The sequence below is a fragment of the Schistocerca nitens genome, chromosome 1 (assembly GCF_023898315.1).
Source record: "Schistocerca nitens isolate TAMUIC-IGC-003100 chromosome 1, iqSchNite1.1, whole genome shotgun sequence".
Lineage (NCBI taxonomy): Eukaryota > Metazoa > Arthropoda > Insecta > Orthoptera > Acrididae > Schistocerca > Schistocerca nitens.
This window is the reverse complement of record NC_064614.1, coordinates 803,113,672-803,130,751: the sequence shown is the minus strand read 5'-3', so window position 1 is coordinate 803,130,751 and position 17,080 is coordinate 803,113,672.

Genomic DNA, 17,080 nt, shown 5'->3' with positions numbered 1-17,080 from the left:
TCTTTTACCTTAATATAGAAGAGGTGCTTTAAAATCTCGGAGAAGACTCACAAGTATACTAATAAATGGGTCAGATATGCTTATGATAAGTCATCTTAGCTGAATGTGCAGAAGATCTTCTAGCCATGTTAATTACTTTAAATGACGCTAAAGGGTTAGACTATAATAGGAAAATAAGTAAGTTCAAAACAAAAGTCCGAGTTTACGTAGGTAACGAGCTACTTGCCAAATTGATTAGTTTACTTAATTAAAATGTAAGATTGTTAGCGATGGACAGAGTAAACCAGATGTTAGAAGCAAAATTCTTAAAGAAAACATGGCCTTCAGACCAGAAGCAGATTTTAAGCATACACGGCCTTCAAGAAGGAGATCTCCAAAAAGCACCAGCCTTGAAATCAGAACAAGATTTGTCGGAGTCAATGTTTGTAGTGTGATGTGTTTCGATTGTGAAACTTGGAATCGGGAGAGGAAACAAAATTAAATTCTTTTAACATGTTGCATTACGGGAAGATTCTCAAAAGGAAGTGGACTGCCATAGCTATAAAAGGAGACGCCCTTAAAAAGGTGGGTGAGAAACCAGTATGTGTCAACCATTTGTCAAAAAAGAGTGCATCTTATTAGCCATCTGATGAGACATGAGGCACTCCAGAGAACGATAATACAGGGATATCTTCATGGATAGGTGCTCGTATAAAGACCAATTTATGAAAAACCTTTGATGTAAGATCCACGGAGAAATGAAGAGGAAATAGGATTGTTTGTAATGTGAAATCTGCGGCCAGCTTCACTGCTCCCAAACTGTTCTCGGACTGATAACGGCAGAGGAGAACTGCAAACCTGCACGTGGACAGCAAAGGATGTACTAAGTGGGGTGCAGACTTTGTCAGAAATTTAGGCTCAGAAGTATACAACCATTTTTTCAACAACTAGGGCGATCCGAATGAGGACACTTTATGAATTTTTGTATACAGTGGGCCATTATCATGTACACCCCGGTCGTGATAATGTTTTAGCTCCGATTTATTTCAACATAGTAAATATGATGTACAGCTGATTCCAGTCACCCATTGTGGATCAAATATTGTGTGCATTTGCTGCTCAGGAGGACAGACTAAGAGAAGATGAATTTTCCCGCCTCCCCCAATTTTGGGGTTCTTCTGCATTCCCCTTATACGTGCAGCGCCATTGATCACCTTCATCAGGTTATGAGATTATGCTTGCAGGTATTGGTACTTCTCGAGTATTTAGTTTCCCCGTTATCACCCTGATAAGGGAGGTATTCCCCTTTCTACGACCTGTGGAAATGCCAGATGGGGATTAGCAAACTTCGCACGGATACAGATAGTACACGACACTGAGTGCATTGAGAGAGCGAAATCGAGAAATGAATATGTCAGCGATACAAATTCTTGAACAAACAATGCGAATGAGACACGAATTTATAAATCGCTTGTGTTCCAAAACAGACAACAACCTGTCGCTCATCGAAGGTGTTGGAGCTAGCTAGAAAAACCATACATAAACACCCGTGATGTTTCCACGAATGAGTTTACCCATAAAGTTTATGACTTAAATTTAAATAGTGTGATTGCAGTGAAATCAAATGGTGACCTAACCTCATAATGTTACAATGAATGAATTGATGTGTGCTAATTACCAGTATTTAATACCATGTGTGGATTTTGTGGTGAAAATGATTAAATGTAATGTGCATCTCAAAAACAGTAGAGCTGCACTCACGTAGTCGCCCTGTCTGAAATGTGCAGAAACCAGGATGAAGAAAACTAAATGAATATCAATCTCCGGCGTTAAATATAATGAGCTGCAATTGCATTCTCGCCCTGTGTAGTATACGCGAAAAGCTGAATCAAGAGAATTGAATGACCATGATTCTCTGGATCTTAAATTAATTCTCAGAAGTAAGTAGCATCAATGTTTTTTTCATAATTAGCATCCATGCACCCATAAGTACAGTTACTCGAATAACATTGACACGCCCACCCCACGCAATGCGCCTAATGTTATAAACAAACCAGCACACAAACACGTGTACGCCAGCTGTCAAATTGCAACATCTGGCGGGCACCGGTTTTCGGCTAATCGGAACAAAGCCAAAATTAACAAAAAAAATACGGAAATTTTGGAATGTTGCGTTTATTCTGCCACAGAACACTGTAAACGGATGATATCAAACTAGAAACAATGTAAGGTAAACAGAATGTATACAACTGCAACATGCAGAACAGTAGACGAAAATGCTCTTCGTTTATTGCAACTTAACGGATTTGCAGACACATTCAGAAAACTGGTTAATATGCTCACTATGGGGTATGACCTTAAATGAGGTTCCAAGACCTCGTCACAATTCCTGACAGCACTTGCACCTTTCCGATTCACCCGCAGAATTCCATGAAGAGATGCTAGAGTGGTCAACATAATCCCTGCCCACGCCATTAGCGATCCTCTTCGACATCGGTGTCATTCCACAATGTTCGGGTCTCGAAATCGTGTTCCACATACCCTCCAGATGCCAGTCTCTCGAGAATCACTCTCCAAACCAAATAGTGACTGATCTGTGAAAATGGCCCACTCTTCGACTGTCCAGGTGGCATGTTGACGTCTCTAGTAAAGACGTTCAGAGACCCACGTACAGCAGGTCGCCAACAATAAATGCCATTCTGTCGAAGACTTCTCTACACTATTTGCCTCGACAGAACACGTCCAGTGGATGCTGCGAAGTCCGATGACAGTTGCTCCGCAGTACCGTCGTGCCTTTACAGCCAAACAACGGTCATCTCCTTCTGATGTCATACATGGTCGGCCCTGCCCTCGTGTCCGTGATACAGTTTCGGACTCTATAAATTGTCGCCGCATCCGAGAAATAACAGAACGATTCACGTTGAGCCATCGGGCCACATGAGTTTGCGACTGTTCAACTTCGATGCTTCCTAAGGCCCTCCACCGTAGAGTGTCCAGTAGGTGTATTCTCTGCGCCATTCTGCAGCTTCTGTGACTGCGTACACAGCGATGACTACGTACACAGCGACTGTGAATGTGGGACTGCCCGACAAACACTATTCCGTTTAATAGATGCCCTGACGTCATCGTTGGCGTGGTTTCCGTTGACCAAAATGCCAGCTTCCGTACAGAACACGATCGTGCGGGCTTCTATTGACACTTTGTTTTATTACATCGTGAATTAAACACAGGACTGGAAAACAGCGGTTTGTTGCTTTAATTTTGAGTACCAGTGTATAATGCGAATGGAGTCATAGCCGCAAATAGAGTGCCCCATGGGACAGACACTCACTATAAACTGTTCCTGCAGAATGTTTTGCTCCCGAAAATTCGTCAAAGAAAGCCTGACATCCTTGTTGTTGGTTCCCCCAGTTTTCACGCCAATGCAAGACCGCGTACTGCCCTACCCGTGAAAGAAATACTGAACAAATACGGATGGTGAATACTTCCACACCCGCTGTTCAGTCCTGATATAAGTCCAACAGACTTTGGTTCTTTTTTCACAAATCAAACGAGTAATTCAGTTGGAAAATTTTTGATAAAATTGATGAAGATTTCAATGAGGTAACGCGAGTAATCAGGCATCTCAGCAACGAAGGTGCACTGTCCGGAATACAGAAGTTATCAAAACTTTGCGAAGAATGGAGATTATATTGAAGGCCTGTAAGAGTATTTTTTAAATATTTAATTTTTTTCATTCCTGTCTTACAGTGTGCAGAACTTTCGAAACGATCCTAGTAAGTTCGTGCGCACACCTTATAATGACGGCACGTACATCTGCTCATTTCATAAAGCTACTTATTCACTACTTGAGAAACCCGAATATACGAAAAATGGCAAATTCACTGAATGACTGGGAGCATGTGTGACTACGGTTTTAAAACTGATAAAATATTGTATGGAGGGATGTAAAACATACTAATACACTGAAGAGCCAAAGAAACTGGCACACTTGCCTAATATTCTGCAGGACCCCCGCGATCACCTAGGAGTGCGGCAAGACGACGTGGCATGGACTCGACTAATGCCTGAAGTAGTGCCGAAGGGAATCCTGCAGGGCTGTCCATAAATCCGTATGAGTACGAGGGGGTGGAGACCTCTTATGAACAGCATGTTGCTACGCATTCCACATATGATCAATACTGTTCATGTCTGGGGAGTCTGGTTGCCTGCGGAAGTGTTTAAACTCAGAAGAGTGTGCCTTTAGTCACTCTGTAGCAATTCTGGACGTGTCGCATGTCGCATTGTCCTGCTGGAATTGCCCAAGTCCGTCGGAATGCACAATGGACGTGAATGGATGCAGGTGATCAGACAGAATACGTACGTGTCACCTGTCAGAGTCGTATCTAGACGTATCAGGGGGTCACATGTCACTCTATTACAGAGCCCCCACCAGCTTCAACAGTCCTCTGCTCACATGCAGCGTCCATGGATTCACGAGGTTGTCTCCAGAACCGTAGACGTCCATGCGCTCGATACAATTTGAAACGAGACTTGACCGACCGGGCAACATGTTTCCAGTCTTCAACAGCCCAACGTCGGTGTTGAGGGACCCAGGCGAGGCGTGAGTTTTGTGTCGTGCAGTCATCAAGGGCATACGAGTCGGTCTTCGGCTCCGAAAGCCCATATCGATGATGTTTCGTTGAATGGTTCGCACGCTGACACTTGCATTGAAACCTGCAGCAGTCTGCGGAGGGATTGCACTTCTGTCACGTTGAAGGATTCTCTTCAGTCGTCGTTGGTTCCGTTCTTGCAGGATCTTTTTCCGGTCGCAGCGACGGCGTAAATTTGATGTTTTACCGGATTCCTGATATTCACGGTACACTTGTGCAATGGTCGCATGGGGAAATCCCTTCATCGTTACTTCCGGGGTATTAGCACGATTTTCGCTTCTAGCTTTCGATTCGGTCGTTCCCAGACCAGGGCCACTTACCTCAATTTGATACATTTTCCCTTCTCCATTGTCCCTGAACATTTGAACGTCATTATAAAATCGTTCTTCATACTTCATCTTACGGGCACAAGTGCTGACATTGCGATCATTGGACTTCAAAATGCACTCGCTTCAGTGTGAAACTTGTTGTTCCTCTCAGTCTAACTCTCATCTCTCAAATATGTCGCACTGTTTACTGCCTGATGTTTTCTACCCCGTCGTAACTGCACCATTAAATGGATTATGCCAGTCAGTAGAGACTAACAGTCTTGCGTCCACGTGTTCATATTTCAACGTCTGAGCTGCTGGCCAGGGGAAAATAAACATTAATAGTGTGCTCTTTCCACATGTATCTGAACGTGCTAACCAACCAAAAACCATTTTTTTTAGTCATCAGTCTTTTGACTGGTTTGAGGCGACCCGCCACAAATTCGGGTCCTGTACCAGCCTCTTCACCTCAGAGTAGCTCTTGCAACCTATATGGATGTATTCTACTTCCTCTGTCTTCATCTACTGTTTTTGCCCTCTACAGCTCCCTCTAAGTACCATCGAAGTCATTCCCTCATGTCTAAACAGAGGTCCTATCATCCTGTCCCTTCTCCTCATCAGTGTTTTCAACATATTCCATACCTCTCCGATTCTGCGCGGAGCCTCCTCGTTCCCTACCTTATCAGTCCACCTAATTTTAAACATTCGTCTGTAGCACTACATTTCACATGCTTCCATTCCCTTCTGCTCCCGTTTTCCCATAGTTTATGTTTCACTACTATACAGTGCTGTCCTCCAAACGTACATTCTCAGAAATTTCTTCCTCAAATTAAGTCTTATGTTTGATACTAGTAGACTTCTCTTTGCCAGGAATGCCCTTTTTCCAGTGCTAGTCTGATTTTGATGTTCTCAATGCTCCGTCCGTCATTGGTTATTTTGCAGCCTATGTAGTAAAATTCCTTAACTTCATCTAATTCGTGATCATCAATCATGATGTTAAATTTCTCGCAACTTCTCATTTATGCTACTTATCATTTCTGCTACTTCTTATTACTTTCGTCTGTCTTCGATTTACTCTCAATGCGTATTCTGTATTCGTTAGACTGTTCATTTCATTCAGCATATCACGTAATTCTCCTTTCACTCATGACAGCACTGTCATCAGCGAATCGTATCATCGACATCCTTTCATCTTGAATTTTAATTCCACTCTTGGGCCTATCTTTTTTTTTCCATTATTTCTTCTTCGATGTACAGATTGAACAGTAGGGGCGAAATATTACATTCCTGTCTTACACTCATTTTAATGCGAGTACTCTCATTTTTATCAGAATTTCTAACATCTTGCACCATGTTACATTGTCAAACTCTTTTTACAGATTAACAAATCCTATGAACGTATCTTGGTTTTTCTTTGGTCTTGCTTCCGTTATCAACCGCATTATCAGAATTGCCTCTCTGGTGCCTTTACCTCCCATAAAGCCAAACTGATCGTCACCTAACACATCCCCAATTTTCTTTTCCCTTCTTTTCTATATTATTCTTGTTAGCAACTGGGATGCATGCTGATTGTGCGGTAATTCACGCACTTGTCAGCTCTTGCCATCTTCGGAATTGTGTGGATCATATTTTTCCGAAAGTCAGATGGTATGTCGCTGTGGTTAGTTGAAGCTGAAAGTCCGTGTGGTACCGACGGCTGGCGTGGAGTATGTCTCAGCACCAGCAATAGTCTCTGATTAGTGTGTATTTATAATTGCTCTCCCCAACTTCGTTATGTCAGGACTCTGCCTCCGGTGATGTAGGCGACCAATTCAGCGCCGAAATGGGCGATGGCGTGTGAAAATTCAGATCACCACAACGGTACACTGGGATCTTGCTCCATGCTGTGCCTGCAATTTTTCTACCCCACTAGGAGTGTTATATAGGCAGCTTGCATGCCTCCGTCTGCAAGGGCTGTGAAGTCTGCACGGAAGTATGTTTCCTAAAGAGTATGGCTCTGAGCACTATGGGACTCAACTGCTGAGGTTATTAGTCCCCTAGAACTTAGAACTAGTTAAACCTAACTAACCTAAGGACATCACAAACATCCATGCCCGAGGCAGGATTCGAACCTGCGACCGTAGCGGTCTTGCGGTTCCAGACTGCAGCGCCTTTAACCGCACGGCCACTTCGACCGGCCCCTAAAGAGTATTGACATTTATTGCTGGACGTAATGAGTGAGACAAAATAATAGAAGAAAAATGTAACTCTGCAGTCTCTCGAGAGCTGTATCCTTACATGTCGAAGACGGACAGTAATTCGTCACAGGAAGCTACAGACACACTTTTGATGTACGAGTTCGGTTCTACAGGATGTAGCGCACATATAGAAGAATAAATGAAAATAAGGGTGTTGCAAAAGGCGCGTAGGTGGAAGAAATTTGTCGTTGTGAATACAAACTATCGACAAAGTGGATCGCTCAGGACAGAGAGAGGTAGGTGCTTCGCTAAGAAACGTGCACCCGGTAGAACTTCAGAGGCTGGTGTTGAACTGAGTGGGAGAATACTTGTCAACGAGTGCCAGTCAACTTGGCGGTCGCCGCTGTGAGCAGATGCTACGAGATAAAGTTATTTTTTTAAGTTATAAATTGTATATGTCAATTAAAAATGAAACATGCAGTTCCGACTATTGCAATACACAATCCCTCGTCTCAGCTTACTCAGGATTATCCTGTGGAATGAGCCCGAAGATTCGATGTACCACGTACAACAACAAGAGTACACACATTGTCCATAAATACACATTTAGTTCAGTTTTCATCATGCTCGCATTGTATTACGTACACACTATATGATCGAAAGTATCCGTACATCTTTTAGTGGACGTTAATATAGTGTGTGCACACTTAGCCTTAATGATGGCTTGATCTCTACTAGGGACACTTTCAATGAGGTGTCTGAATGTGTGCAGAGGAATGGCAGAGCATTCTTCCTCATAGGGAATAGTGATATTGGACGCTGGGGTTTGGAGTGCATTCGACGTACTAACCCATCCAAAAGGCATGCTGCTGGGTTCAGGTCAGACTCTTGGAGGCCACTGCGTTTCAGGAACGTTGTTGTCCACAAATAATTGCCTCATAGAGGTCTTTTGGTAACACAATGCATCGTCATGCAGTTACACTCAAACATCGTCTGCTGTCTCTGCACTGTACACAGTTTCTAAAGTGTCCTCATATCTTTCCTCATTTAACCTCCATACCGTAACACCATTGAGGGCTACGGCAGTGACGAAGCCTCTCCGTCGTTTCTAGGTCCCTGGTTCAATAAACAATGCTTTTACTGCTTCTCTGCTGACAAAACAATGCTGTACGCTCCTCCTACGCTCGTACACTGACGAATCCGCCTCTCGTGACAATCTAATGGTCAATTCCACCTAACATAGGGATGTCTGGATACTATTGACCAAATAGTGTAGGTCCCAAGAGGCATACAGTGACTCTCAGCACCAAATTTCATAATGTTTATGGAGAAGTCTTGTAGTATCAGTCATGGTCCTTAACTTAGGATAGGACTTCTCGTAGATGTACGTACGGAGAACATCATTGTGTGGAAAAGATTAACGGAAAGAAAATCGATGTGTCTGCTAAGTAGTGTACTGAAAATGGAGTGTATTGATAATGTAATAAAGAGTACGTTCTCCGCAGAGTCGGGGAGGAGAAAACGTTGAATATTTCAGTGCATTCAAACAATGATTTGCTACAAGATTTACTGATTTCCTGGAGGACCTCACCAGCTATTGTACAAGTACATAGGCGCAGCCAGATTATCCTCCCTCCCAAGTATAAAAAGCCCGTGTTTCTAATACCGTGAGTGTAAAGCTTTTGCATTTTTTCACACCACTGGACATTTACGAACTACCGAGTTCTTGTCTTGCCTCATACATATTTCAAAAATATTCCTAATATCAGTTCTTATGCCACCTTAGATACTTTTACTTCATACATGTGTGTTGTATCTGCAAACATAATCTTTCGCACACACGCACTTTCTTATTTCTTGTCTTATTGACTGCTGAATGAAATGGCTCTTTTACATCAAATCACGTAAGGTGGCCAAAACCATTGAAAATCTTATGGAAAAACAAAATCAGGAACATGGCTTATTGTTTCATTGCCTTAAACGATTAAACATGCGTCCACAGTGTTGTGCAACTACTATCATGGGCAACATTCATCTATGATTTATTTCTTATCAAGTAAATAATTCATTGTTAACAGTTTGCACGATAACGCTTCATCAGCGCTATTACGATGCGTCGTTGTGATGGGTTTCTGAAAGAAACCGGCTTGCGGCATAACTGTGGCTCCAGAATATAACAACAGAGTCTGTCACAACTGACATTGACCTGTCCGCTGTGCGCTGTTTTCTGCTGACAGCCTTTGGGCGAACGCTGGCTTTTCAAAGCCATAATAGAAGCACTGTACACGCATATCGGTTTCCATTGCTTTTTTTCATTTTTAATCCAGCTTATATTAAAAAAACTACGGCCATTTTTTTCCAAAAGTCCATTGTAGAAGGCATGTGAGTACAGTGATGAATCGAAGCTTCTTAATTTTTAGAGCAAGTATCAGCGTGTACAGCACTGTTTACAAGTTATTGCCCGACAATACGTTCTCTTGATTTCGTACATCAATTTTTCCTCGCGCATTCACGCTCCACATATTACAATAAATCATTTGAAGATGATACAATCCACTATACAGGCACGTTTTATTGTAAACTCTGCATCCCATCTTACTCGGGTGCAATGCATTTTTCGAAAATAAGGTCGAATAGACTGTTGAAACTTCAATGGCCTGGAAGCTATTGGAAAATGGGAGAAACGAACTCAACATCAAAACTTCAAATGTGGACACAAAAAAAATTGTAGCCCTCAAGATATGTCTCGAACTGAGCAATCACACAGACCAATGAAAACTTTGTTTTTAAAAACTTTTTTTACTTTAATAGCTGATATTTATAGATTTTTATGAGCTGAATCCAAATCCAGCTTTATTTTTTGTATGAACCACAGTTTTCGAGCAATATGCTTTTTATTATATGGTATAAAAATCCTATGTTATACGGTAAACGGGGAAATGAATGAAACGCTTTGTTACAATATAAGCATGGTCTGTATTTACAGTAAGCTACTTGAAACAATGGTATGTGTTAATACAGGTTTCACTTGTCAGCTGGAATTCGTTTGTATTTTCTTTCTCTTTTTTCTTTGAAGCTTCTTCTGTAGCTTTTTCTACGATGAGTCGCTTGCTGAACTTCTCGGTGAAGTCAACAACGGTAGTCCCTCATCATGTTGGTGTTCCAGCGGCCTTGGTAGCGTTATTCCACCACTTTAATGTCCTGGTGAAAACGCTCTCCTTGCTCCTCACTAACATCTCCAATATTGCCTGGGAAGTAATCAAGGTGACTATTCAAAAAGTGAACTTACAGGCTCATTAGACATCCTAATGTTTTAAATGTCTTTAACATTGTAGCTATAATAGAAACATATTCTGGGTCTTTTTCATGTCCTAAGAACTTTGCTTGAATGATACCCATGCTTCTCTCTCATATTAGGTCATTGTGGATTCAAACATCAATTTTCTAATGTCAGGTCCGACAAAGACGCCTTCTTTTAGTTTAGCTTCTGGAAGGTGTGGAAACGTTTGGCAGAGATACTTAAAACATGGTCCATCTTTAGGCAAAGCCTTTACAAACTGTTCCATTAGGCCTAACTTCACCTGTAGAGGTGGTAAGAGTACGTTTTTTGGATCTACAAGGTTTTTGCGTACAATGTTCTTCTCACGAGGTTTTAAAGACTACCTCACAGGCCAGTTCCTTCTGCACCAGTGTTGATCCCTAGCCCTACTGTCCCATTCACACAAGAAACATGGAAATTTGGTAAAGCCACCTTGCTGACCAAGGAGATGCATGTTACTTTTAGATCGCCACATATCATCCAACCATGAACAGGATCGCCTATTTCATTTAGCACTATTTGTAGGTTTTCACAGCTTTGTTTCCTATGTACAGAATATCCAACAGGTTACCTTTGTATAATTGAACAGCCTATAATTGAACAGCCTTTAAACTAGTTTTAGATGAATCAGTAAACAGTCTCCAGTCTTCCTTTTTGTATTCAATACCATTCATCAGACCGTAAATGTCTAAGCAGTAAACTAAATCACCTTATTGTTGAAAAAACGTGGAAAATTGCTGCTCTCTCTTTTTATACATGTATATGCTGGTTCCAACTGCCAATAATTTCTTTTCTTTAATCTAGAGCCAAGCAATTCAGCTTTTTCTTTTGTTAAGCTCGAATCCCTAACCAAATCGTTAAGCTCGGTCTTAGTAAACAATTTAGGTTCTAGACTTTCTGTATTACGATGGAATTCATGATCTGGTTCATCTAAATCACATCGTACATCAGAAAATACTTATATTTGAATAGAATTTAAATCATCTGGTGGTTCACCGGAAAATCCACACCATGCTCTACTGATCGGATGGCGGACGCAACGTTAGGGTAGCTTATTACCTTCTTGTTTTTCGAATTATGACAGTAACATCAACATCGCAAAAGTAGCAATCAGCGGAATGATTTCTTGGCTCCCTCCATATCATAGGAACAGCAAATCTAAAGGCTTTTCCCTCCTTTTTGGACCATTTTCTGAGATCTTCAACACACACATAAGATACCTTATGCGACTCCCAAGATTTATCTTGATCACCAAGTTTAGATCCAAAGTGTGATAGATAAACCTTTCTCCTAAAGTCCGTAATGTTTCTTTGGTGTTTTTTATCACAAATTCACCACAATTAGACATTGTACTGAGCACATGTACAGCAAACGGGAAAGTGAGGTTGGTTGACAGTGAACAAAACACCATCTGTTAACACAAAAATAGAATCGACCTTTTTTTTTGCCAGCAAATGTTTTTCAGCAGTGCTACCATACCAACGTCATCTACATTCATTACACCTCCTTTTCAAATTATTTTAATTATATCAAAACTTAAATTCTTTAAAATATCGCTTAATGTAATAAATTTAACTGTAAAATGTGAAGAAATGGTGGGTGATACAGTTTTTTAAGTATCGTATTTGGATTTCCCATCCTAAAAAACATAAGAATAAAGCATTTTCAGCAAAAAAGTGTTTCCATCGTTGGCCTGCGTTATTATCTAACAATTTCTATGTTATGTTGCGCTGCTTCGCTGAAATCGAAATATTCTTCCAGTTGAAGCGCCACGCCACTCGGCCAGTCCGAGCGGGAATTTTTGCCGCTGGATATCATAACCGACATTTGTTCCCTGCCAACGCCTTTACTCGCCTCTTATAGGAGACTTCTTGGCAGTACATTGTTAAAGTCTTCAGGCGTACTCCAACGAAGAGGTATTTTCTTTGCTGAAGGTACGCGGAAAATTTCGCCAGGCTTACCTGCAAGTAGAGCAACTTTATGCAGATGAAAATCATAATGGTTTAGGCTTTTAAATTAGATTACTGTATTTAATACGTAGATGACTATTTCTTTGTAGGATGACTGAAAATCTGTTGCCTGTTCACCTTAGCGGAAGCTAGTATCCATTCGCAGATCTTTTGTAATTAGAGACTACAAACCACGAGTACAGAAGTAGGGAATAAGCTATAATTTTTCGATCAACCAAAGTCTAAATAGATGAAAAAGGAAAAATATTGTAATGTGAAATCTGTAGTGTCTTATGTTTTCGCTGTTCACTTTCTGCGACACCTCCGTCATAACACCCCCGCTCTTCAGAGTTGGAAAACTACCACAGGCTACCGTAGATTATCATAAGTAAGCGTAGACAAAGGTAGTTTTCCTACAAGCCTTGGTCAGTTAAGATCGTACCCGCCTTATTTGGACGTTAGGTGTGTTGCATACCTGTCGCGCTTTACCTCACATCGATCGCATTGCTTACGTACTATATTCTCTCACAAAGCGGAAGCGATAAACCGTCTAGAAACCGAGTGAATCCTCACATAACCTACGCATTGTTTTCGTTCTGCGTAGTCATCCTCCTGTCTATTATTTAAAAATAAACAGTACTCCTATCTGTATCAACTCTGAAACTGTCGATGTTTACTTCAGGTTTTATTCGAAAAGTGTTGATGTTGACGTGAAACAGAGGAATGTTATAGCAAAACAAATAGGACTACAAAATGCAAATTCCGAAGAAAAATAAAATTTTAAATAATCGGCTACACAAAATTATGTCGGATATCGCTTCAATCCTTCGTCGAGCTTATGTGAAATATATTCTGTTATTCGTAAACAACCCTCGCATAATACGGAAATCTTTCCTTCTATTATGATGGAGAACGTTCTGTTGGTTACAAAATAACAATAATTAAATAGCTTTTTTATGTTTGTGCATGCAAACTGTACTTGCATCATGAATAGTTGCTTTGGTAGATAAAAGGGCAGAAATTGAGCAATTAACTAATTTTTAATAATTATAAAATGCAATTTGTATTCTGCATGGATATAAAATACACAATGGATTAACATTGAATGAAGTAAGGTACTGGTTATGTAACGAATATACCGACAAACTTAAAATCAACGAGAAGTCGTTGGCTCCGTATTCCTTCCTTACACATTCCTTTATGTTTATGTACCCACTAATGCTACCACTACTAGCGGTAATCATACTACACTCCTGGAAATGGAAAAAAGAACACATTGACACCGGTGTGTCAGACCCACCATACTTGCTCCGGACACTGCGAGAGGGCTGTACAAGCAATGATCACACGCACGGCACAGCGGACACACCAGGAACCGCGGTGTTGGCCGTCGAATGGCGCTAGCTGCGCAGCATTTGTGCACCGCCGCCGTCAGTGTCAGCCAGTTTGCCGTGGCATACGGAGCTCCATCGCAGTCTTTAACACTGGTAGCATGCCGCGACAGCGTGGACGTGAACCGTATGTGCAGTCGACGGACTTTGAGCGAGGGCGTATAGTGGGCATGCGGGAGGCCGGGTGGACGTACCGCCGAATTGCTCAACACGTGGGGCGTGAGGTCTCCACAGTACATCGATGTTGTCGCCAGTGGTCGGCGGAAGGTGCACGTGCCCGTCGACCTGGGACCGGACCGCAGCGACGCACGGATGCACGCCAAGACCGTAGGATCCTACGCAGTGCCGTAGGGGACCGCACCGCCACTTCCCAGCAAATTAGGGACACTGTTGCTCCTGGGGTATCGGCGAGGACCATTCGCTACCGTCTCCATGAAGCTGGGCTACGGTCCCGCACACCGTTAGGCCGTCTTCCGCTCACGCCCCAACATCGTGCAGCCCGCCTCCAGTGGTGTCGCGACAGGCGTGAATGGAGGGACGAATGGAGACGTGTCGTCTTCAGCGATGAGAGTCGCTTCTGCCTTGGTGCCAATGATGGTCGTATGCGTGTTTGGCGCCGTGCAGGTGAGCGCCACAATCAGGACTGCATACGACCGAGGCACACAGGGCCAACACCCGGCATCATGGTGTGGGGAGCGATCTCCTACACTGGCCGTACACCACTGGTGATCGTCGAGGGGACACTGAATAGTGCACGGTACATCCAAACCGTCATCGAACCCATCGTTCTACCATTCCTAGACCGGCAAGGGAACTTGCTGTTCCAACAGGACAATGCACGTCCGCATGTATCCCGTGCCACCCAACGTGCTCTAGAAGGTGTAAGTCAACTACCCTGGCCAGCAAGATCTCCGGATCTGTCCCCCATTGAGCATGTTTGGGACTGGATGAAGCGTCGTCTCACACGGTCTGCACGTCCAGCACGAACGCTGGTCCAACTGAGGCGCCAGGTGGAAATGGCATGGCAAGCCGTTCCACAGGATTACATCCAGCATCTCTACGATCGTCTCCATGGGAGAATAGCAGCCTGCATTGCTGCGAAAGGTGGATATACACTGTACTAGTGCCGACATTGTGCATGCTCTGTTGCCTGTGTCTATGTGCCTGTGGTTCTGTCAGTGTGATCATGTGATGTATCTGACCCCAGGAATGTGTCAATAAAGTTTCCCCTACCTGGGACAATGAATTCACGGTGTTCTTATTTCAATTTCCAGGAGTGTATTTACTACGTCATTTTTGTAACTCACCAATGCTATTGAATCGTAATTTTGGTAGAGCACAGCTCAATCTTCAACTGTTTCCACGATACAGGATGGACCCGAATTCTACCAGCAAAACGTCTGAAGCTGTTCGGGGATTTTCTCTCAGAAATATTGGTATGGAAGTTGAAAGATGTCTGTTGGCGCATTACACAGCAATTGTACTTCGTTTCATTTTTTGCTCCCATTTTCACTTCTCGTACATATATATCACTGGAAACACCTGTACAACAGTGTAGACGTCGATACTATGCCCTGTTCATGTTGTTTGAAGAGTTGACTGCTAGACACTTCTTGTACGGATTAACACGTTCACGCCTGCGTGAGCCACCGCATACCGGGGGCTCACGCTCGACTTTATCCGTTACGCTACCAGCAATACAACGATGTATGATGTATTACCTATCTGGCAGGCGCAAAGATCAGTTCTGACTACAGATTTGTGAGAGAGCATTCCAAACAAATGAGATATCACATAGTTTGTGATCAATTTACAGTAAAATTATTTTACGTGATATCTGTTGTCTTAAATAAATAGTCTTACGCTACTTTCAAAAGAAGGATAGTAAGTTAAAATGGTGGCGTAACGTGTTTTAATACGACTACCGTCCCACAACGAGAAACAAGAAAAGCAGCACCGCCAGATAACGGAAAGCTTGAATATGCGCGCCGGCAGGCAGCGGTAAATATAATACTCTCCGCGCCGGCGTTATTGTGTTATACGAATGCAATGGAACAGCAGCACAACGTCTCTGCCACTGACTCTATTCGCAAAAAATTTCGCAGAAAGTATAAACATATGTCTATAAATCCCCCTACACAATTATATAATGGTACCACATGTAGTTCAGGTGACATAGCGTCTTAAACACTGATATATGTGAAAAAATGACGCGTCAACCTTTATTACATTTTTGTATTCTTGACTAATAAGACACTCACGCAGTCTAGCCAACTTCAGAAAATCTCTGACACTTGGCACCATTTTCGACAACGACGTGCAAACAGCTGTACGTCAAAGCAATAACCGTCTATAGAGATATCATTGGGCACTGCAGTAGAAACGTTTACAAATTCGCGTTTTACACACGCAAAGTAGCAGCGCCCAGCGTACGGAAACAATCCGAGAACATCTCACACCGAGTCTACTGCAGGAGTACAGATAATGTTTATTTTGCAATAGAAAACTGACAGAATAAATATCTGGGTAATGCTGTGCTTGTTAGCAAGTAACTTATTAATATATTACTACTCTGTAGCGAGCCACGAGACACCACTGATACCTCACACTAAAATAACCAGAAAATATGCCTGAAGAACGTTCCTTATGCTATCGGTGGGGCTCGTGCTAAGTCTTCATAAGCTCGAGCATGATGTGACGAATATCCAGTAGCTTCGTCTGTACAGTTGTCGTCAAACAGTGTTAAAGTACAGGTCCAAATATCACTTAATAAGTTCTCGGGAATACTGAAGTATTTCTTGATTCACTAATTTTCAATGTTTGTTTCTAGAAATTATTCTATTTTTTCATCATAGCTCTAAACTAATTCATGATTTGCTGCTGACAAAAACTTTCCTTATTGACAGCGCTTGTCATCATCATCCATCACCACCATCAACAGCAGTAACAAACATCCGATGTTCTAATATTTTTCTCTTGCCTTCCTTAAAACATGTAACATTCATTGTTCGGTTCAAGCGTCCTCTACATGTATTACATCAGGTATTTTCGTTCATCTTGTGTGTTTTGTAATGCCATCCAGCTTACATACCATCACGTCGTCGTCTGGAACTTGTATCTTGGAATCCGACAAAGAACTTCCTTAATCCATCCACTGTCTATTTGGTCTGTCCACCAATCACGTGTCGCATGCACCCTGTTACGATAGAGCCGGCTACCAGTCCGTTGAGAACTCGAAATTGCAACGTCTTTGATAGTGATGGTAGAATAGTTGAAGAAGCAGCTTTCTGACGACAGCAGGGGCT